This window comes from Manis pentadactyla, chromosome 1 (assembly GCF_030020395.1).
Source record: "Manis pentadactyla isolate mManPen7 chromosome 1, mManPen7.hap1, whole genome shotgun sequence".
Classification (NCBI taxonomy): Eukaryota; Metazoa; Chordata; class Mammalia; order Pholidota; family Manidae; genus Manis; species Manis pentadactyla.
Window position 1 is genome coordinate 192,853,775 of NC_080019.1, and position 23,398 is coordinate 192,877,172.

Genomic DNA, 23,398 nt, shown 5'->3' on the forward strand with positions numbered 1-23,398 from the left:
CATTCATTTCAGGCCACCAGCTCGCTTGATGGCTAAGAGGTCTGTCTCTGGAAGGAAGGAGAAAACGTGATGTGTAAAGAACCAAAAAGAGCTTCAATTGATTTGGAAGCCGAGTGCACTAAAATCCATAAGCCACCAAACAACTTATATCACACAGCAAACGTGGAGTGTGTAGTTTGCACAGTTCAGGTCCACTCCATCCCCTGGACTTTTTGAAGCAACGCTATTATTATGCTGAAACACATGACGTGCACTCTAAACTCTTCTAACAGATCTTCATGTTTTAACTTTGAAAACAACTTCTAAGCTGCCATTTCTGCATAGAATTTTAAGTTGAATCAGGCAGCCGTCTGTGGACCCACTCCCACTAGCACGGCTCCCCAGAGCTCCCCAGGATCCACAGCCAGGCAGACACTGTATTGCCTGCTGCTGTGATTAGTGTGTTATGACCACACCCTGATGCCATAGGTTAGAGGCACAGAAGACGCTCTTTTGACATTGCCTTTAAACTTTGTTGATGGCCTGGGGTGCAGAACTATGAATCACTGATAGATCTTTGTTAAATTCCCCTGTAAGTCAGGACATTTTGCCCAAAGACAAGAGCTTTTTATTTTATCTTTTTAGCAGATACATGGATTCAAATATGCAAAGCCGAATAAAAAAGGAACACAATAAGGTATCTTAAAACTAATATTCAGTTTTCCACTGCACTATTCCATACTATCCTCCCCATACTGTGTTTTGAAAAAGCTCCATCCCAAACTGGTTTATATTATACCAAATCCTATTTTCTCCTAAATGTAATTCATATGCTTTTGAGAACTTTTTCGTGGTTGCTGTGCTTCAGGGCTGTAGGCATGCCCCATGGACAAAAATCATGTGACTTCCAGCATTGATTTGATTTGATTATGAAAAACGTATAAATATGGGTGGGGGAGGGAAGGGACTTACAATTCAGTGATGACGGTGGTAGTGGAGGTGCCGATGGTCATGATGACAATAATAATGATAATAGTTATATTATGTGGGGTGAATCTCAAGGGCGAGTAGTTAGGCACACGGGTTTAATACTGAAGATGGTGAAAGGAAACCGAAACACTGCAGCCATAAACACCCGGGCACTGGGGCAACAATAATCGTGTCAAGGCCAAAGTGTCCGGCCACTGGAGCCAGCGCAGACATGGTGCTAGCGCTAGTCAGCCTTCAGATGTTGTAAGGCTTAGGGAACGTCTGCGCTCTTAGCGGCTAAAAGACTTTTCTGACCACAGTCTCCTTTCTTTGACTCTAAGCATCAGACTCCCAGGTGCCATGGACTCTGACCTGTGCCCCCATCCTGGATGGAACTCACTCTGGAGTGGCTATCTTTCCACTATTGTGATGTTCACAATTTCTCCATTTTCCCAACTGATTGTTGATCCCCGAGGGATTATTGATGACCCAGTTCTGTCATTTCAGCCAGGTCCCTTCTCATGCCAACCAATAAAACACCTTCTGAATAAATCAATGTCAGAACCAAACATGAATTGTACCTTGGATTTTTGACCAAATATCTCAATCAATGGCTACTTCACTATAATATGAATGATTCATGAACTACACACCAGTTTCTCATTAAGTGCAAATACAATCACTTCCATTCAATTGTATCAAAATACCTTGGCGAGGTCCCACACCCAGCCAGAGGCAAACCCGCCAGGGAGAGCAATTGGCCAGTGCAATTTCCAGCAGTCTTCATCCAGCCTCCCAGTATTGACCCGACTGCCTGTGTCTGTCCATCTGGTTTTGTTTGTGAGTCTTGTGACATCACAGCAGGTGAGGCAGTTAATGCTCGGAGCCTCAGTTTTGTCATCTGTAAAGTAGGATCATGACCTCACCTCAGTGTTCTGAGAGGACAGAGGTTGTGATGTCTCATAGCCAGGTTATGGAAGGGGCTGCCTGCCAGGAGGGTGTAATCCGGAAACAGCCTCACTTTTAATGCCCCACGATCCTCACACCTGCCTTCAAGTCTCTGTTCCACCGAGTTGGACATTGCCTCTGAGAAGCGCTTAGCTTTTCTCTTCACCTTCAGGCATGTGTAAGGCCTCATTTTGGATATTATGAAGTCAGTCTGGCCTACTTCCTCAAGGCCAATGTCTGACTTCCTTTCCCACAGTCCAGACATGACTGAGGTTTCAAATCTGCCACAAGACAGCAGGCCATCCTCTTCCCCCGATCATCTCCCTGCTGCCTCCCCCAAAGACCCCAGGATTCAATGCAAAGGAAGCCCAGGCTGGTGCTGTCCGTGGCCCTTCAGTGCCCCAGATGCTCCAATAACCAGCTCCATCCCTCCCAGCCACGGCCATGGGATTTTCAGGAACCCACTTCACACCCTCCACCACCCCTGCTGGCCAAGAAATCTGTGATGGGCACACACTGTGGCCCACCCGAACCACTGCTCGAGCTCCCGTCGGGCATTCTGGAGGCCATGGGAGCCCTTTCCTGACAACCTTGGCCCACCCTCCTACTGCAGAGAAAGCCCAGAGGGCAGGAGGCCGGGGTTCAGCCGACCTCTGCTGTCTGGGAAGCTGCCCGCCGGCCCAGGCGGACCTTGCCTCCGAGGGCATTCCTGACGTACAACAGGCAACCAGAGTATCTGCCTCACCCCAGCCTCCTGGCTGCCCTGAGGATCAGACGAGGCGGCCCACTGACGGCCTCAGCACGGCAGCCACCATACCGGGCAGTATGGTTGGGGGTTGGGAGCGGGGACAAAGCTGATGACCTGGGTTCTGGATCCCACTTACCAGTGGAACACCTAGCGCAGGTCACAAGTGGGTTGACCACTGTGTGCCTCAGTTTCTCCTTTGTACAATGGTGCTAACAGTGCTTCCAAGTCTTGTGTGTTACCACCCAATACCACACTGCCCTCAAAGTGCTCCCTACTCCCTAAGAGCAAACCCTGGAGATTCATTTCCACCCATCTGCCCATGAGTTCTGGTCAGATTCCACAAATGAGAGGCTCTCATGGGCTCTTCAGAGTTGGCCAGGGATCGGCGAAGGCAGCCGCAGGGAGTCAGCCCAGGATGGGTTGCAAGTCCACCAGGAGGTCCAAGCAGCCTCCCGAGGATCAAGCACTTCTTTGCTGCTGTCACGAGACTTCCCTGTTGTCCTGGCCTCATCCCAACTGATACGTGGCACACAGGGTGCTAAGGGGATGAAGTGAGTCTGTACCCCTAAATTGCTCAGCACACCCTGTGCTCCGTGAGGACTCAAAAATGTCAGCAGCTGAGATGCATTCATTTGCATTCTCAGCACCACTGAGCAGCGTCTGCAGGCTACTTCATCACAGCTTCACCCTCACAGAGGAATAGATATGGCAAGCCAGCCCAGCCTTCCCCAAAGGCCTGGGCAGAAGCTGCTGTGCTCACACCGCTTGCTTGGAAACATCAAAGACACTGTGAGCTCACATGCAAGTGGGGCGTGTTTGGAAACGTGGTGAGAATACGTGCAATTAACAGATGGCATGCACAGAAAAGCCAGCCGAGGTCAGACCTGTTCATCTCTCACTTCAGCTGCACAGGAGAGAAGTTCCATTAGCGAATGCAAAGGGCCCTTCCCAAAGACCCTTCACTATTTGGTACCCAAATGGGACCCACGCATGGAGGGCAAGCGTACAGATTCACCATGCTGTTGAACCATTTTTTATATTTAATTTGAGGCCACCTTATGTTGGCATAAACAAGGCAGAGAACTTGAAGTTAGATCATGGAATTACAGTCAGAGCAGAGCCCAGCTCGGAGAGCCGCCGTACTCGCCAAGTCCTGGACCAGTGACTGGGCTGCGTGTGGCTCTGCAGCCAGGACAGGACTCCAGGGCTTTTAGGATCTGCGTTCTTTGCAAAATTCCAAACTGGCTGCATTTATTTCTGCTCTGCAGGGAATTACTGAAGGGTGCTCTTTGACTGTGGTGGTGATTATATGGTTGTTTGCACCTACAAGAAGACAAACCTGCATTGAGGCTTAAAATACAAGGGAGAACAAATACACAAAGCCCTTTGTGCCACCTGGACTTTTTGCTTGCAGAGAAAGAAACTGTTTTTTTTTCCAGTAAGGCTCCTCTTGAATACACCCTCAAAACTTTTTCACTCAGTGACATTATCCCAGCTTTATTTTTGAACCCTGAGGCAGGTGTCCTTTAGGCATAATCTCTTAAAGGATTCCCAAACCTTGTATGGCAGCATCCCTCCCCTCCCCACCTCTGAAACCAGAATAAAAATAAATATTTTTATTTTGTATAACCTTATTAACCCTAGAAGGCTCTCTTTTTCTTTGAAATGTTCCAAGTCATCACCACCCCAATCCAAGGGCTCATGGCACCAGAGGCTGTTCCCTTTCCAGAATTATCATCTCCAATGAACAGATGGTTTTAGTCACCAGACACAGGCATGCATAGCATCTCCTGCTAACCCGGCATGAAAACATTCAGTTGAACAGTCATGACAGATTTGATAATGGTTACATTCTACTCTTCCCTCCATCTCTCTCATTTTTGATGACACGTTGCCAAGGGAATGGGCTCATTATTTGGGATCTGATTGGGTGCTTGAGAAAAGTAACAAACACGCACAGTTTGGGAAGAAAGAAAACAGACTATTTCTGCATATATATCTATCTCTTAATCTTCTTAATCTACTTCTCCTTTTGCCAACATCAAGTACTTTGTGACTTAGTTTACACTTCTTGATTGAATTGTCTACATTTTTTCCTAATTAAGATTGATTTCACTGTTGTCCATATTTGACCATCATATCTATTTCCATTCCTTTGGTTTCAGCATATATATATATATATTTATATGTATATATATAAACCTTTCTCAGTCCAGGAATTTCCATTTCACTGTGCAATCAAACTTCACTCAAAGTGTGGGAAACCAGGGAGAAGAAACGGTCCATCTCGTTCTGGGAGGGAGGGCCAGGACCTGCGCTGAGATAAAAAAGCCAAACCCCAAATCCGAGGGTTGGACCAAAGACAGGCCCATGCACAGGAGTGACAACGCTCGAATGGGTTGTTAATCTCTGTGCTGATATTGATGGGGTGACAGCCCGTCCTGTGTTCCTGCAGGGACCCTGCTGTGCCTGCCAGTGATTTCATCTTCTTTGAGCAAGTGTCTATGGAGCCCCAACTGGGTCTGGGGTTCCTGCTTTTATGTCTATTAGTTGCTGGTGGAAAAGACAAAATAAATGAGTGATGAGTATGATTCAAGGGAGCTGGGTGACAGGGCTCCCGAGGAAGCAGCTGGCTGTTATTAACCGGGGGCCTGGCTGGTTCAGACTAGGTGGGAAACAAGATGTTCAGAAAGGTAGGGCAGGAGACAGAACACAGCGACGGGGTCAAGGGGAACCACTGGAGCCGCAACCTGATGATACAGTTCAAAGTGCTAACGCTGCACTGGCCCCAGATACCAAGACTGCCAGCGACCTGACCTGCCAAAACTGGCCTCCGGTGTTAGTGATCCATCCACACAACATTCGTGAGTCATCGCGCCCCGTAATCACCCTGCTGAATCCAATCCATCATGTCAGAGTGCCTGAGAGGCCGTTTCCTCATGACTATGAAGTGCTTTGGTTTTACCCAAATATGCGTTTCCCACAGTGCCTTCATCCTGGAGACTGGAGAGGCTGTGCCCAGCAAGGGCCTTTGAGGAGAGCAAAGGGAAGCTACCAGTCTGGAGCCCAGCCTGTGCGTCACCCTCCTGGGATGCACCTGTTCATCTCCTGCTGCCAGTGGGGCCAGGACCGAGCCTTGTCATGGCACACAGGCACTGCCAAGACCAGAAGCGACAGGCCACTCACTAGTCACTGACCGGAAAACAAGAAGGCAAAGTGGCCTGGCCCTAAGTCACGGGCTGTGCATCAGGGAAAGCTTGGCCTCTGCGTGCCTGGGGGAGGGGGGAAGTCTCAAAGATGAAGCTCCAATGTGTTCCTTCTGCCACGGCATTGCTGGGTTGTATCCTATCATTTTGATGTGTAGTATCGAATGACACAGAAAGATGTTTAATATAAAAGGAGGTAAGCCGGTGAGGGAGGGATGTGAAAGGACCCTTATGACTTATCCACATTTATAGCTGAACGTTCATGTCGGATGTGCGCCTGACCTGGGCAGCTATCTTGCCCAAGCAGTTCTGCCTCACTTCCTACCATTCTGCTCCCATTCCTAGGGTGCCTACTCTGCCATCCCCTCCCTTGCTGTCTCTCCCCAGGCCTCCCTTTGTGGTAGGCAAGCACTGTGCCACCCTGGCAGAGTTTGGCCTCCAAGACTGGTCTCTGTGGTTTCCTTCTTTTTCTACCTAAAAAAAAATAGCCACTGCTTGGCAGCCCCTGGTCAGACTAATGGGCACTGGCAGGGTTCTGGTGCCCATCAGCTAGTCCTGGGGCCAACAGCAGCATTTACAGGCCGTATCTGGGAGGGAAATAGACGCCTTGGGAGGTCAGATGCCTGCAACCCTCCTGCCCACAATTTTCTTTAAAAATCCCCCCCACAAGGAATCCTACAGGCCACGGCCCAGGCACACCCCCACCATGAGCACCAGCCTCCATGGTGAGGCCTGCTCTCTCCCATCCTCCAGGGCCCTCTGCCACCCAGCTCTGGCCAGGCCTTCCCAGCTCGCTCCAGCCCAGACCATTGCTCCCATCCAGGATCTGCACCCTCCTGGACTGGCCACGCTGGTTGAGAGCCCTTGTACCCTCAGGAATCCATGCCTTATCTCCTTGCCCAAACTTCGAGGTCTTTACAAGCAAAGCGAAACACAGCGATGATCACATGGCAGGGACACATTTCATAATCACGTCACGTGGCAAGGCTCAGGGGATAAGGAAGTGATGCTGCCATGTTCTCACTTCTCAGGGAACTCTGCCCGATGAAGAACCAAGCAGCCTACTGGCCATTTGTCACTAGGTGTTGAAAAAAATGCATCCGCTGCCCCTTGGTATTTACCCAAAGGAGTTGAAAACTGATGAACACACAAAAACCTGCACATGACGTTTGCAGCAGCTTTATTCCTAATTGTCAAACCATGGTGTCCTCACTGAGCAACCATGCTGTCCTTCAGTAAATGAGGGGATAAATGACCTGTGGTCTGTCCAGGCAATGGGGGTTTCCATCACGTGAGAGCTGATGGGGTCCCAATCAGATGAATTAAAGGACCGTTTGGCACATGCGAACATCTGCAGCATGGCCCTGCCAGCAGTGCTCAGAACTGTACCTCAGATGACTTACGCAGAGCAGGGGCCATTTAATATAAGAGCCGAGAAAGAACTGGTTTGCTCAGGAGTCCCAGCATAGCACAGGGTTGAGACCATGAACTCTGGAGCCAGACAGCTACACGTGATCCCAGTTTGGGGGCAAGTTACCTAATATTTCCGCAATCAATTCCTTATCTGAAGATGGAGGTAATAAATAGTGCTTAGCTCAGAAGATTGTTATGAGGATTCAGGTTTAGAACAAGGCCTGGCAAGTGGTAGGTCTATGAAAATAAGTCAGGCATACAAAGCTGGTTGAGAAAAGATGCATCTGGGCCTACCAGAAAGTTCCGGAGGAATGCTATCACAAAAGAACTGGGAGGGTCCAGAGGTAGGCCGCCCGAGTGGTATGAGGCCATGAAGGCAGCTATGGTGGAGGGCGTGTACCAGACAGGGCCTGGCTGCAGGAGGCAGGCGGTGCCAGGCAGTGGGCAGCACTAGGACTCCTGAGCAGGGGGAGGCAGCACCTGCTTGGACACTGTCTCCAGAGACAAAAATGAGAGAGCCCCTGATGGAAAAACTGAGCCCATGAGACATACACAGGCCATGCACACATGTCTAAGAGCAACAGACAGCGATTAGGAGCCAGCACGCAGGCATGAAGAGAAAGTCCTGCCAAAAGCATCTGAGATAAGGGAGTGGGAGGTGAGATTACTGACCTGTTAGATCAAGAGAGTCTGTTATATTTCAGGGACCAAGATCCCAGGGGCACCGCGGCTGCATTTCAGCAAGTCCTTTGACAAAGACGTGATGTTCCTGTGGAAACAAAAATGAAGACCAGTGAGAAGAAGGATCTCTGAAGAACCGCGGGGATTGTGGCTGGTTGGACAATGGTTGCCAGCGTGCTGATGACAGGGTGTTACAGAGCTCAGTGGATTCCTCTGGGCCTATTGAAGGACCATCATCTTGACTTCCGGTGTTCATATTTTATCTAGGAAAGAGGTGAGGACCTGTACTCAATGGCTATTTGAAGTGAACTCACCAGAGGGCAGAATCCCCATTGTTAGGATGGGGATGGCATTTCAGCCGAGGAAGATGAGAACATTCTGGGGGTGGCTGGGGGTGGACACTGTACCTGATACTTACTGTCATGGAATAGTTCACAGGAAAATGGCTACAAGGGTACATTTTTTATGATGCATATTTTATATAATAAATAATAATAAATAAATATTTACTTATTTAATAAATACCACAATTAAAAATGAAAATAAAAGACTGTTACAACGAAGAGAAATAGTTTTATCATATGTAGTAACATCTAGCAGAGGGGCTAAAAGCCAGTGTGTCTTACCTCTTGCTGTGGTGTGACCAATTTTTGGTGGTAAGTTTTCAGTTCACACATGATGGGTCTTGAAACAAACACACTTCCAGAGAAGGTTTTAGGGAGATACCATTTATGTTTATGTTGGTTTGGACACACCCTGGTTGAAGTTCTGTGAAGGTATTTCACAAAAAGGGAAATTTAAACCTCATTTCAATATAAATAACACATTCAAATAAGAACCTGGTATTAAAAATAATTTTCATTAGCCAATTAATTTATAAAAAATAATTTCAACAAATAAATTATACTAACAAAACATGAATGACGTCTACTGACAAGTTTGACCATATGTATGGCTTCTTATGAATATATTTCATTTTGTATTATATTCTGAATCTGTTAACTTCATACAATCACTTTTAGTCTAATGTCTCCATGAGATTCAGAAATGTTACCTCATTATTTGTTTACAATCTCATAAAACTAGGTCCAGTGTGAACTGCTACTGTGATAGCCTGAACAATTTAATACAAATGCAATAGAATTTAGAATCATGCGAAATTAAATGAATGATCAAAATTTATTTTTTCATTTCAGTTATCTGAATTGGAATACTTTATACTATATTTCAGCATTTCAAAATTATGTCCATTTAGCTATTAAGAGATACAAAAAAGTGGAAAATTGTACTGAAGAAATAAAAGAGAAGTCAGGAAATGAAAGAATCATAGAGGGGGAAACAGATATGGTCGGATGCGGTCTAGAAAGTCTGAGACCCTGAATTTGTGCCTCAACTTCCCCCTTTGTCAAATGGCCTCGATACTCCAGGGATTGCTGTGAGAAGTAAGGCAGTATAGGTAATCACACCACACATACTGCTCAGCCCTGGGTCGTGGGAGGCAGAAAGGACTAGCTCTCTGTTGGCAGTCCTTCCTCCATCAAGACTGGAAGGGAGATGCCTTCAGCTTCTTCTCGTAGTTCTCTTTGGAAGAGTCAGTGAGAGGACCACTCCTGAGATGCAGGCAGAGAGGACGAAGCCAGGGCACCAGGGACTGATGTGAAAGCCATTTCAACCTCTCTCTCCCCTCTTGCCCTCAAATCTTTTGCCCCTGCCTCCTACTGGTGACCCCATTAGGAGCCAGAAGGCCAAGTTGCATCCATCAAGGGGAAATGCATCCATGCTGGTCAGCCTGCAGCCCCAGCAGAGCAAAGAACACCCCCAGGTGGGTCAGCCTCCAGCAACCAGCTCAGCAAACATTTGGGGCTCTCCTGTTCTCCACCAACACAGCAAGTCTCCACACCTGAGCTTCTAACGGCTTTAATTTCTTCACTGAATTGTGAAGAACCGTTACTGTGGAACCATTCTGACCTCCAGCCGGGGGGCCGCTGCGGGAAGTGTCCGGAGGCACATCGGGAGAACTAGTGCATTCAAAACATTCCCAGAAGACGGTGAACAGGTTTTTAGGGGAAATTAGGTTTCCATTGCAAAAATGTAAAGATTTAAATAAAATAAATTTGAGCTAAGTAAATACACATGTCAAGGTAAATAAATATGTTCACATCCCAGGATTCATGCTCATCTGCAGCAAACAACAGATAAACCTGTGGGAAGTGCTACGGAGATCCATGGGCTGGGTGGCCCCTGAATCAGGGTCGAGTCGGATGCAAGACGGTCACATCTCAGGCAGGAAGGTCTAGGCTGAGGCCTATTGGTGACACTGAGGCCCGGAAGCCGATGAGAGCCCGAGAGCTACAGCCAAGGGCAGAGGAGAGTTCCCGGCGTGTGTGCGCTGTGTGGTCCCCCGTCTAGACCTACCGCCTGTTCCCTGGAGAATGAAGCGGCATAGGGATGCTCTGCACACATTCTCATCCCCTGAGCCACGATCCCCGCAGTCATGACCGCCGCCCTCAGGTCAGGCCCCAGGGTCCATGGGACAGTGTTCCAGGAAGACCCCTGCACAAGCCATGCCTCCCAGCCCAGGGGCCACGGCAGGCTTCTGAACAATTGCTTCTTGTGTAGCACAACATAAGTCTACCCAGGGCCCACTGAAAAAGAAAACAAGAGCAAGAGAAGTGATTAGCCAGATGTAATGATTCACCAGGCAATGGATCTTCAATCACACCAGATCTGGGGCTTCGTGCTCCCCATCCCCCCCCGTTTCCATTGCCAACCCTGTCACTTCCTGTCAAAGGACCCACTCTCTGCCTCACTCCGTGCCTCAGCTACTGTCTGTGGGTCCTTCCAGAAAAGACCACCATGACATGGTTTTCCCTCCCTGGCACCTTCTTGAAGCCTCTACGTTTGTATTAGCCCATTCTTCCCTCTCACCATGGCCCTTTATCTGGTTTGATCCTGAATTCCTGAGAGAGGCTGGACAGAAGACTGCTCACAGCAGGGGTCAGGCACGTGATGACAGTTCAGGATGGGTTAGAGGGGAGGGGGAGGGGGCCAGCCCCGAGCTCCCACCTTCCAGGGCCCCACACCTATGTGAGAGGGTACAGGCCCATAGGGAGCAACTGCGGGCAAGCACCGCTCAGCCCACCCTTACAGAGAGCCCTGCAACAAGGAGTGTAGTTGGCTGGCAGTGCCCAGCTTTGAGATCTGCTGCAGGGTTGATCCTGAGGCAGCAAGTCCCCAGGCAGCTCTGGTGGGTACAAGAGCCAGGCCATTCCTGCCCAGTGCAGGGCTTCACTAAAGGGGCCTCTGCTCTGGGCTCCCTGCCAGCTGGAGCTGCCTCTCAGTCTGAGGCTCTTCCCACCCAGGCCTTCCCTCTCCGCACCCTCCCTGCACAGGTGGCAGACCTGCACCACGCTTGAGCCTCCCACCCCAAACCCCACCTGCCTGCTGCGCTCCTTCGCCCATTTATCCCTTGCAGACGTCCCACATTAGATGTGTGTCTAATTCTGCTGGCACAGCTTCCTGGAGGACCCCAGAGCACACAAGGACCATGGGGGACTGGAAGCTCTGAGGCATCAAGCTGGGCTAAGCACCCAGCAGGTGGGACCCGCACCTCACCTAAAGCAGAGACACCCCCTTTCCTCTGTTTATGCATCATGCTCTTTGAGACCATCTTCCTTTCTGCCCGCTGTCCCTTTCTGATAAATCCACCCTGTCTGGAGGGGCTAATGCCATCAGCAGGCTGCTCATACTGGATGAATTGCAGCAAGTGGCTCTGTGTGTGTGAAAAAATAACATGGAAATGAGGAAATGTGTGGCCCTCACCAGTCCTCATGGCCTGGGGGCTGGACCAGCCTGTGACGGTACCTTCACAGGCCACAGGCTTGACCCTTGGACACTGTAGGAAATGCCCACATGTTTCGTGGCCTGTTTCTTTACACCATGTAAGCAGAAAGCACTTCATTAGTAATTATATGCCCGTATCAGGTGAGAAGCTACACGTGACCATCAGTGACAAGCCCGGACAGCAGCTGAGGGGAGAGAAGCAGGTGAGAAGCCGCCATGACCTGCAGTGGGGAGAGAAGGTCGCGAGGAGCAGGAGCGAACCTGAGGCAGCACAGCTGAGGCTTCCGACTGCAGGGGCAGGCGGGTCGCACTGCAGCCCGGCCGGGGCAGCCACGGAGGCAGCTGGGAGGCAGTGTCCTGACTCGCAGGAAGGCTTGTAGCAGCTCTCTGCAGAAGGCCGGCCAAGCCTGACCGTTTCCATGTACTCGTTCAATTAGTAAGTACGTGTTCAGTGCCTGATCGGTTCCAGACATCCTTCTGACCCTAGGGATATTGAGACAACCAAATCTCTGCCCTGGAGAAGCTGAATTTGAGCAGTATTTCCACCAAAAGTGGATAAAAGTGCTCTGGGTGATGGCAGCTGAGCAGTGAGCTCCTGTTTTCTGGAAAATGCCCTAAAGCAGCAGACATCTTTCATGAGCTCCACCAACGAAGTGATACTGTGCTTACCCAGAGAGCAGGCTGGGAACAGGGCTGGGACGGCAGTACTGTTTCTCTCTTCCTGGGAAGGTCGCTCCTCACCCTCACTGGCGGGCACCACAGGGTGTGGAGTGGGAAGCCCTGAATGTGTGGTCAGCGATGTCAAGGGAACAAGTGGTTCTGACCGCACTGTGGTTGATGATGTTGGACATTCATACTCAGACTCAGATGCAACAGTGTCACAGAAATAAAAACTCACAAGCCATCAGTGATGCCAGTCAAAGCCCTGTTCTGCTCACAGTAGCCCCAGGGAACCAGAGCAGCAGATGTCAAGGTGTCTTTCAAGGTTACAAAAGACAGGCTCTTCCTGGGAAGGTTCTCATGGAGGGCTCCTGAGTGCAGGGGCTTCCTGATGGTGAGAAGCTCAGAGCACCTGCATGTTCAGTAGTTGGAGCTGGTCAGATTAGCTAAGATATATGTATAGGAGTAAGTGACATAAAGACTCTAAAAAAGGAGTTCATGACTTAGAAAAATGTTAATTACATAATATTTTATGAAATTAGTTATTTACAAACTAAACAACACTCTACAATATGACCCAGAATATGCCTATAGACACACACACACACACACACACACACACACACACACACACACAGGGTAGAAACAAAAGCCCATGAAAAAGAGAAAAACACCCAGATGTCAACAATGGTATGATTGCACACCTGTTATGTTATTTTCACAGTATTTAAGAGCATAGATTCTGGGGTCAGAATTTAGATTAAACTCCCACCCCGCCCCCTGATCTCAGGCCAGTGACTTATCCTCTGTGCCTGAATATCCCCATCTGAAAAAAAATTGAGGTAATAACAGTGTCTACCAACTATGTGAATGTTATGATGAATGGTCTTAAAATAGTGCCTCAATGGGGGAAGCATTCTGTGTTTATCAGAATCAACCAAAAAATAAAATTCTATATTTTTCAAATTTTCTGCAACATACACGTATTGCTGTCATCACTTAAGAAAATAGTTATTTAGATAAACTTAGAATTAAAATCTTGATAAACTACCAAACATCTTTCTCCCTGCTTCTCTGCTTCCTCTGCTGGAACTCACCTGAGAATTTCCTGGTGTGGGAGCAGAAGTCCTCTCTGGCTTGAGTGAATGAATGTGAGTCCATAGCACTCTGAAGTCAAGAAGTCAAATGTGCCAACCCCATGTGACTCTCCCACCAAAGAGCACCGTCCCAAAGAGAAAATAATTTGTCAAGAGTGGCTGTGTGGAGTTGGGAGAGGAAGGAGAAAGTGGTCATTTTTGAGTAGAAGAATTATTTTTCCTTCTTTCACTGTAAAAGGCATGTTTTAAGGACCCTTGATTGCACATAGAAAGGAAAGAGACTTTGGAAGTGAATCCACTTATTTGGCAAGTATTTATGGAGCACGTGCTACATGCCAGGTGCCCTTCGAAGTAAAGGTGGTAGGGCTATGAATAGAACAAATTAATGCTCTGCACACATTGGGCTCATGCTGTAGTTGAGGAGAAAAACAATGGACAATAACGCTAGTAGAAAATATTATGGCACGTGACAGTAACACCATGAGGGACAATAGAGCAAGATGAGCAACACAGATGTCCAGGTGTCTGGTCACACAGGGCAGCCAAGGGAGGCTCCCAGACGCAGTGATGTGGAGGAGAGAAGGGAGGGACTGAGCAATGCAAATGTGAGAACACTCCTGGCAGAATAAACAAGAGTAAAGGTCCTGAGGTGGATTCACGTGCCCCACCTGAGTGACAGGTGTTGGAGGGCCTAAGGGTCCCAAGGGCAGGCCGGTTGGGAACTGTAATCTCAGAATGATCAGAGAAAAGTAATAATTAAAAGAGTTGGAAAGTCTGAGATGTTCCAGGAAAGGGGCGTAGGGTCTGAGGCACGGTGTGGAGACATCACAGGCACGGTGCATGTGGATCTCAGTTGGCCTGGCCACGAAGGTGGGGCCACCAGTGGGGGGTTGCTGGTGGGCAAGGTGAACTCCAGGAGCCAAAATAAGAAATCCGGAATGTTTCTGGGTAAATATGGCTGGGTAGAGATCAGAGGAGATTAAAATGAAGGCACTTTGCGTTGATTATGGGGCCCCGTGGCAAGGATAGAGAAGATTCTGGGCTCTGCCTGCCTTCCCGGCAGGCCTGGGGCTGACAAGCACTTGCTCCGTGCAGGGGCTCTGGGACCTGGCATAGGCTGCTGTTGTGATGGGATCTGCAGAGAAGGGTTTTCTCTTGAGCTTCTCATCAGATGTACAGCTGAGCATAGGACACTCTGACCTGGAGGTCACACTGGCTCCTCAGACCAGACACGTGCGATGTCTAGCTTACCACTTTCCCCCCAAATACATCTCTTCCTCTATTTTTCATACAAAGAGCCACCAACTACCCAGTAGCTCAGTGCAGAAATCTTGGCACCTTCTGGCACTGATCAGTCATTTTCAGATGGCCTCCGTGACCTACCAGTGCAGACCCTGAAGGCCTCCCACCTGTGTCCCCACCAGTCCAAGAGAAGGAAGCCTCTCCTCCCTCATTTTATCTTAATAAAGGGAAGATTGGCAACGGAGAGAGAAACCACAGGGTGAGGGGGGTGCAGCCAAGCGCTCTTACACTGACTCTTGTCCTTGACCTTCCGGTGGGGTTTCTTTCTAACTGCCACTGCCACCCCTGTACTGGGTCCCAAGGGACACAGGCTTCCCCCATGGTTCTCCTGCTTTACATGGATGCAAAGACTTCCTCTCAATTCCATGTAGTTCAGCTGATTAAAAGCCAAACCTTGACAAGGGACTGTCACAGGGAGTAATGTGAAACCAAATCTGCCTTGTGAGAAGGGACCCTGAGGCTCTGAGACCCTCCCCATTCTGTAGCCCATGGCCCGTGGGTGCTACCAGCTCCCGGGGATTCTCCCTGCTCTGGAAAGGTTGCTTGGACACAGAGGCGCACACCAGTGAACCCCATGGTCCCATCCCCCCACACCTTTGTTCTTATTGATCAGTCCAGGGATTGGCATCAGACCCAAATAGGGGGAATCGGATTTTTCTCTAGAATTCTTTGAACTGGAAGCATGGAAGCATTGTCTGTAGCATGAAAAGCGATGCTCTGTCAGCAGCCATGTGGGCACCTGGCGGAGAAAGTGAGCACAGAAGGAAAAAGAGCAGGAAGATGGCGCTGTGCACAGGGAGCAGCAGAGAAAACAGCCAGCCAGGCGCGCAGCTGCCCTGGAGGTCCCACCTCTCGCCTCCTAGGGAACCGAAGGCAGCCTTGCCTCTCCTGGGACTTGCCAAAAGGACAGCCGGCCCCATCATCTCGGGAGCCCGACTGGGTCCCCGTGCTTTTCGGCTTCACACCCCAGGCTGTGGTGATGCATCCTGATCCCCACTTTGCCTGCTCCTTATAAGGGACCCTGCACCCTAGCGTGCTGCCCTTGAAACCCACCCCCCCAGGACAGATGGCATCCCTTCCCTGCAGGGCCCTGAGGTGGGAAGCGGTGGCCTTCCCATACTCAGTCACATGAAACCCCCAGGCTCCCTGGAACAGGTCTTTGCTCCATGCCCACCTTCCCACATCAAGCACTGGTTCACTGGAAAATACCGGTTCACCAAACTATGCGTGGTATTCATACAACATTAAAACAAGTCACAATTGGTAAGATAAAGGTCTTTAAGTATTGAGAAAGTATCAATTCTTATAACTTTTATAATTTTTAATTCTAATTTTTATTTTAAAAAATTAAATTTATTATTGTCAACAAATACTGCCAGCTGTTCTCTTCGAAGTGACAGGCTCAGCATGTTCCTTTGCACGATGTCTGCCGAGCAGCCCAGCCTGAGTCACCCTTGACTGTCTATCAGCTGTTCCTTAAGGTACAGGTGGTGTTCCATGGGGACCCAGGTGTGGCTGCCTTAACTCCCAGCCACAAGGACACACGGGGCTTTTCTGGAGGTAGACAGCACGCTGTGGCAGGCAGCCTGAGGGCCCTGTGCATCTCCTTTTCCTGCCACACAGAATATGAAGAGATGTGAACTCAGGGGTTGGGATTTAATCGAAGTAATTATTTTTATATTTTAACAAGAATATTCTTAAGGGAAACTGGCTTCCTTTCTTCCATTCATTCTTTCTTTCCTTTTTTTTTACCGTGTGTGCACACTTGTGGAGAATTCAGTAGGTAGATTCTGACCCCGTGGTCTTCATCCATGCTAAGGCACCGGCAGTTCACCCACTGTGATGGGTCATTTTAGGAGTCGACGTGGCTAAGCTATGTTTCCCAGTTGTTTCATCAAACACCAGTCTAGACATTGCTGTGAAGGTGTTTTTTTAGATGAGATCAACATTTAAATCAGGAGACTTTGAGTAAAAAAAATTATCCTCAATAAAATGGGTGGGCTTCATCCTATCAGTTGAAGGCCTTCAAAGAAAAGACAGATCCTCTGAGGAAGAGGGAACTCTGCTTCCAGACGGCCTTCGGACGCCGGCTGCAGCGCCGGCTCTTCCCTGGGTCCCGCCTGCCACCCGCCCTGCGGATGAGGAGCATGCGGGCCCCACAGTGGTGTGAGTAGGTCTATAAATCCCTCTTCCTTCCTTCCTCTCTCTCTCTCTCCCTGTCATGTGTGTACTCATTTACCTACGTGCCTACCTATCCATCTAATCCAAATCTATACTCTATATGCATGTACTGTCCCGCCGAACAGCACTGTTCCTATTTCTCTCTTTCTGCATGCTCTCACATTCACACACACACACACACACACACACACACACACACACACACACTCACACACACACACACACACACACACACACACACACACACACACACACACATCCTATGGGCTCCTTTTCTTTGGAGAACTCTAACATAACTACCATTGTTTCTGTATCACCAGCGCAAAATTCAGCCCAGTGAGAAAGACAAATAGCATCTTTGTATTATATTAAGAAAATTGTTTAAATAATACAATATTGTGAAAGTATTTTGGGGTCTCAAGATTCCCAGAGATCCACGGCCTGCACACAGAGAATCGCTGTTCCAGTCCTCTTCCTCCTGACATTTCTACAATCTTAAGTTTTCATGACGACGCACAAAAATGGACCTGAGCTGCAGGAGGAGCTTAGAGCCTGGGAGAAGAAGGCAGCAGCGCCATCCTGGAGGGCCCTGGGTGCTCTGATTCCTGGGACTAGCAAGCCTCTGGGCCTCAGTCCCCTGAACCTTGTGCTGCTCAGCCGCTCCGTCTTCCCAACACCATTTCCCCTGGGTGCCCTTGGTTGAGAAGCTTTTCCTGATGATTCTATTTGTGGACAAAGTCCTAACAATTCCTGTTCCTCTTCTTCAGGTGTAACAGCGTGCATACCTCATTCCTGTAAGTTGTGAGCAATTGAGCTATCACTGCGTGGGAACAGATCGGGACGTGTTCTGAACGCCCTTTATGTCTCCCCAAGACTCCGTGAGTGGGGGATGAGGCACGTGCTGGGCTGGGAAGGAGCTGAGCAGGTACTCCCGTTGGCTGACTGCTCAGGATGCTCTGGACCCCAGCCAGGCCACCTCAAGGAAAAAGAGAAAGGGAGAAAATCCACAGTTTGTGGCAAAATGGTCTCCTGACCGGGGAAGCGTCAGCATCCAAGTTATTAAACAAAGCAGCCCGTCTGGCAGTTGGCTATGAGAAGCAATTCATACCGTTGTAAATAGATTAGTGAAATGTAATGCTTTCCACATTTCAGTTTCAATTATTCCAAATGGGTGCACGATTTTTAACGTTCAGGAATGATTTTGAATGTCTCTAAAAATGCAAAAAGTAAGTGTGTTTCTTGCTTTGGGGCTTGAAGAAGGTTTCCCATTCTCATTCTTTAACTTACCTTAGAGTCAGGTTGACCGCCTGCCTTGTTTCATATGCAGAGGAAGATTCCTTTATGTTCACTGGCAAATAAGATTTAAAACGCCAGGAGAACTCAAAGAGGATGGTCTGTGGTGTCCCTGCCTGACACTCCCAGCTGCTGAATTCTGAGGACAGCGTGGCAATGGCTGCCCCCGGAACCTGCATTGTTGCGGATTTCCTGGGACAGGAAGTGTAGCTAACATGCAGAGTATCTCTTTGAAGCATGCTTGTGCCCTACCTGACCCTTTCTGCCATCAGTGACACAGCATGGCAGGGAACCCAAGGAGCAACTCTAGGGGTAATCATGGACCAGCGGTGAGAGTGCTTGCGGGAACCTCTGCTCATGACCCAAGGATGCGACACCTCAGGACATTCCTGCCTGCTTGGGAGCCGTTTTGCTGCAATGCATGTGTGCATTTTCATTCACATGTAGCCTCTAGCTCAAGGAGTGCCTCGATGTCCACTGTTTGCTCCCCTTCATGCCAGGAGGCTTTGTAAGGCGGCAGATAGACGACCATGAGAGTCAAGTCCAAATGCAAACATTCTGTGAATTGTAGCTTGGTAAAGTTTCCCCTTCAAATGCAGTGCTGGAGGGTGGGAGAGGAATTCCCATTTGCCCTGGGAAGTCAGGACCCCATAACTGTCATTTACTAAAGTGTCAGGAAAAAACAAAAGCCAGGCCACATAGAGAAAAGGAAGGCAGTGAGGAATCGAGCCTGTGGGATGGCACAGGCGGGGAGGAGCGGCAGCAGGGACTGCCAGGGCACGCCATCTGGGTCTCACGGACAACCAGGCAGGGGCGGGAGCAGGGGCTGACCAAGGCCAGACAAACAATGCTGCTGGTGAGGCCAGGACCACCGGTGTTTGTGTAAGTAACCACAAGAAATGGGACTTCAGGGTGGGAGGGCCTGAGATCTGACCTCCTCTCTCCACTCACACCTTTATTTATTTATTCCTATTGCATTCAAGTTGCTAGTCCTCACCACCTAATAAACCCAAATGCCCAAGGTATTGGAAATGTTACTGAGTTACATAGATCCTGGAGCCTAAATCTCTCCCAGCTCCTCAAGGAAATGTCTAGCTCAGAGGTTTCTTTTAATTATTGAAAGTCCCAGATGTTCCACATATAAAGAGATTAACATATGCTTCGAGGAACAAGGCTTACAGAAGTGCAATCTCTCTCCAGTTCATAGTCTGAGCTCATGATTTAAGCAGATTTTGAAAAGCATCTCCCGAAGCTGGAAGCAGTGACTAGGATTTTTGCCCCACCCCCCACTTCACCTCCAAATGAAAAAAGCCACTCTTACCAGCTTTCTAGCTTCAGACCAAAGGACAAAGCGGAAGGATCACACTGAGGTGATATTTTGAATGAGCATCCTGTGGGAGGGTGAAGGAAGCACCTGCACCCCATGTGTGGCAGGTGGGGGAGGCTTTCTCCTGCACGTGAGATCACCCAGAAGCATCTCAGTGGGGACCCTTCTATTTGCATTCCAGGGTCAGCCAGGGGCCTACAGTTAGGAAGATGCAGAGACACGCCTGACTGATTTATCATCACATGTCAAAGAGCCCACCAGCCTTCCAGGAAGGAATGGGGGAGAAAAATGAAGCTGAGTGTTTCAGGACTGACTTCACAGTCTGGGGTTTGATTGTCATAGTCTGGGAATGGATGGTAATGCAAATGGTGGGTGTTGAGGGAGAGACGATGAGACCCCTTCAGAGAGAGAGTAACTCATTTACAGTCAGAGCAAGGCAAAGGCCCAGGATAGTTTATGATGTTTTATCAATGTTGTCACATGATAATGATAAGAATGATATAATATAAACATTGATGATAATAGGATATAAATATGGTGAGTGTAACATTTTATTTTTATATGCCAATCTGAGCTGCCAGTGGGATTCATTTCAAGTGCACCCTTATGTCCTCACGGGGTGGGGCAGGCCGTCATCTCCACCGTCATGTGATTATCAATGACCTGTCCGGAATAAACATCATGCAGCTCAATGGTGCAGAATAGCCTCCTAAGCTGCCTTAAGTCACTTTCTTTCCCCCTTTGGTGTGTTGACTCTTTGTGTGTGTGTGTGTGTGTGTGTGTGTGTGTGTGTGTGCACTCGCACATGTTCTGTGTGTATGTTACCCAGAGCAGCAATTCTGTCCATGAGTCTGTATCCATGGTAAAGCCTTTGAGTGCTTTAAAGAGATGGTTGAGGTGCTCCAGAGATCATATAGAGTTTCTCTGAAGCTTGTAAGAACAGTTAAGCTTAGATCTTCGGTAAGCTATCACTTTATGAGATATGGTGAAACTGTAGGGTAGGTTAAGTATAGATAATGAGTAGTTGAGTAGCTTGTGAAACACAGGCAAACTGGATCGATGAGTTAAATACAGGAAGTAAGTTAGTAACCTATGAGCCGTGTCAAGGATAGATAGAATAAATCCATAAAATATGATGTGATAAAGAATATCCTGGGTTAGAGCAGGAAAGCGATGGAGAGCAGGTCATGACTGCATCCCCACTGGGCTGACGACTGCATGTCTCCCCGGATTCAGCCAGCTGTCAGACATGCATCATGATGTCGCCACAGCCCCAGTGCCCTGCCCCAGAAGCACGCGTGAAAACGGTGTCTTCTCAGCGGGCTGGTAGTGAGCTACAGCCAAGCCTACTTGACTTGAAAGAAATTAGGGAGCTAGTAGACCTTCCCTTTCTCCATGTCTCTCCACAGGAGCAGGGGTGTGCTGGTGACCCAGGGAACTTCCCATTTGTGGAGCCCACTGTTCAGACTCAACTCTAGTCCACATGACCACAGCCTCAGGGGGAAAGCTGGTGCCTCAGGAAGAGAAACAGAACCCACGAGCACCATGTCTGGAGGATTCGGGAAGTGCCCCGACTTGCCCGTTTCTCCCCATGCTTTCCTCTGTGTGTTTAGGCTGATTTAATAAACTGTCTGATTCAAGCATCCTGGCACGGCCTGTCACTGCCTCTTCTCAGGGAGAGCCCACGTAATAGTGTGCTTGGGGACTGCTGGAGCACCAGGGCTATTTTCTTCGCCATATGTTTTTTGAACCTTCTAGTTTAATTTCATTCCATTGCAACTGAAATGCTATTAATTATTTGGCATTTGTTGAATACTTTTCCTTGTGACCAAATTACATGGCCACTTTTTTGCAAATGTTCAATATGAACTTGATAAAAATGTACATCCTCCACTTTTTCAGTGCAGATTTTTTTTTTTTGGTCAATTGTGTAAATGGTATTTTTCATATCTTTTCTGATATTCAATCTTCTATCAATTTCTGATAGACTTGCATCACATTTTCTCACTAAGGTGGTGCATATGTCAACTTGTAATTTCCTGAGATAGGTGATGGAGTGAATTTTATAATTTGTTGTTTTCATATATTTTAAGTCACATATTCTTCAGAGACGTACAGGTTTGTGGGTGTTGCATGTTCTCAGGAAAATACACCTCTCTTTATCCCTAATGGTGCTTTTCACCTTAAATTCTATTTTGCTAACATTAATCCAGCATCATCAGCTTCATTTTGGAATTGACAGCTTTATCTTTTGTTCAACTTTGCTTCCAATCTTTCACCATGTTCTGGTGAGCCATGCTTATTTTCAGCATCATGTAGTTGAACTTTCAAAAATCCTTTCCCTTATTTGTTGTCTGTTAGTGAGGAAGCATAGTCCTGCTTTATAATTAAATCATAATTAGTTAACCATATGCAATGACTAGTATTCAAATATCCTTACCTAAATAATGGCAATCTCACGACATTCCACTAAATGTTTATTTGATGTGCTTGCGTTAGCACTTCCCTCCTGTTTTCTGTTTATCTCACCTTTTTCCTTTGCTTTATTTTTTTCTCCTTTTCTGCCTTTTAGCACATTGATTTCTCTATTATGTTTTCTTCACCAGCATGTATTTCCGTTGGTTAGGAAGTTACAAATTATTTTCTGTGTTTTGGTTTTCACTCTAAAATTGCTAAGGCACAAACTGTAATTCTAACAAAGTATAAAGCTCTTTCTATTTCAATAGCTCCAGCCCACCCCTTAATAAGATGAGGATGTTGCTATTGTTATCTGGTTTTAATTCCACATTTATCTACATAAACAATAGTCATTTCACAGCTCTGCATGAATTAAATGTATGTGTGGTGGCTCCACATGCTCATCATTTTTCTTGCATCTCAGGCCCTCCTAGTTCACTGCTGTTTTGCCGAAGTGTATTTGGTAGTTGCCCTTTCAGCCAGGATCTGTGGAGGAGGGGGACCAATGCCTTCGCTCTGCAGGGGCAGCAGAGAAATGTGCTCTTCCTTCAGGGCATGGTGGGCCCAGCCACGGAAGGCTTTCCCATCGGCTTAGAGGAAGGAGAGGTGCCCGATCGCAGCCCCCACCAAGCGGGTGCAGTGAGTGTGGAAGGACTGTGATGTTCATTCCGGAAAGAGGAAACAGCACCTCAAAGACGGATCCCCTGCTCATCTGAACAAGTAGAGAATAAAGCCTAAAAGAGTCACTTAGCATTCTAGGAACATCAAAAGTACAGCAACGCACGTCCCAGGACATGCTGTTTGGGCAGCAGAGCGGCATTAGCAGCATGAGACAGAGCAGCTGCTTCTGCCCCCCAGTTTATGGACTGTGCCCCCTGAAGTGCCAGTGTCAAAGCCCTACCCCTGGTATGGCTGTATTTGGAGATGGGGCCTCCAGAGAAGTCCTTAAGGCTGAGTGAGGTCCTAGGCTGGGCCCTGAGTCCATAGGATGAGTGTCCTCATGAGAGACCCTGGTGAGCACGCTCATTCTCACTCCAAGCCCAGGCCTGGAGGAAAGGCCTTGCACATGAGGATGCAGTGGGCAGTGGGAAGGTGGCCAGCGCAAGCCAGGAAGCAAGGCCCCAGCAGAAACCTAATCAGCCAGCGCCTCGATCTTGGACTTCCAGCCTCCAGCACGCTGATAAAATGAGTTTCTGTTGTCTAAGCCCTGGTCTGCGGTGCTCACCCAGGGCAGCCGAGCAGTGATGCCCAGCACTGCAGCCACAGGAGCTAGGGCGCCTGGAGAGCACTGAGC

General features: G+C 48.4%; 1 long non-coding RNA gene across 1 annotated transcript; it reads left to right on the top strand.

Annotated features, from left to right (window-relative positions):
* Positions 1-12,048: 12,048 nt before the first annotated feature.
* LOC130682998 (uncharacterized) lies at positions 12,049-21,136 on the top strand. The gene is made up of 3 exons (XR_008996543.1): positions 12,049-12,223; positions 17,795-17,905; positions 21,057-21,136. It is a non-coding gene; the product is annotated as an uncharacterized LOC130682998 (long non-coding RNA).
* Positions 21,137-23,398: the final 2,262 nt, after the last annotated feature.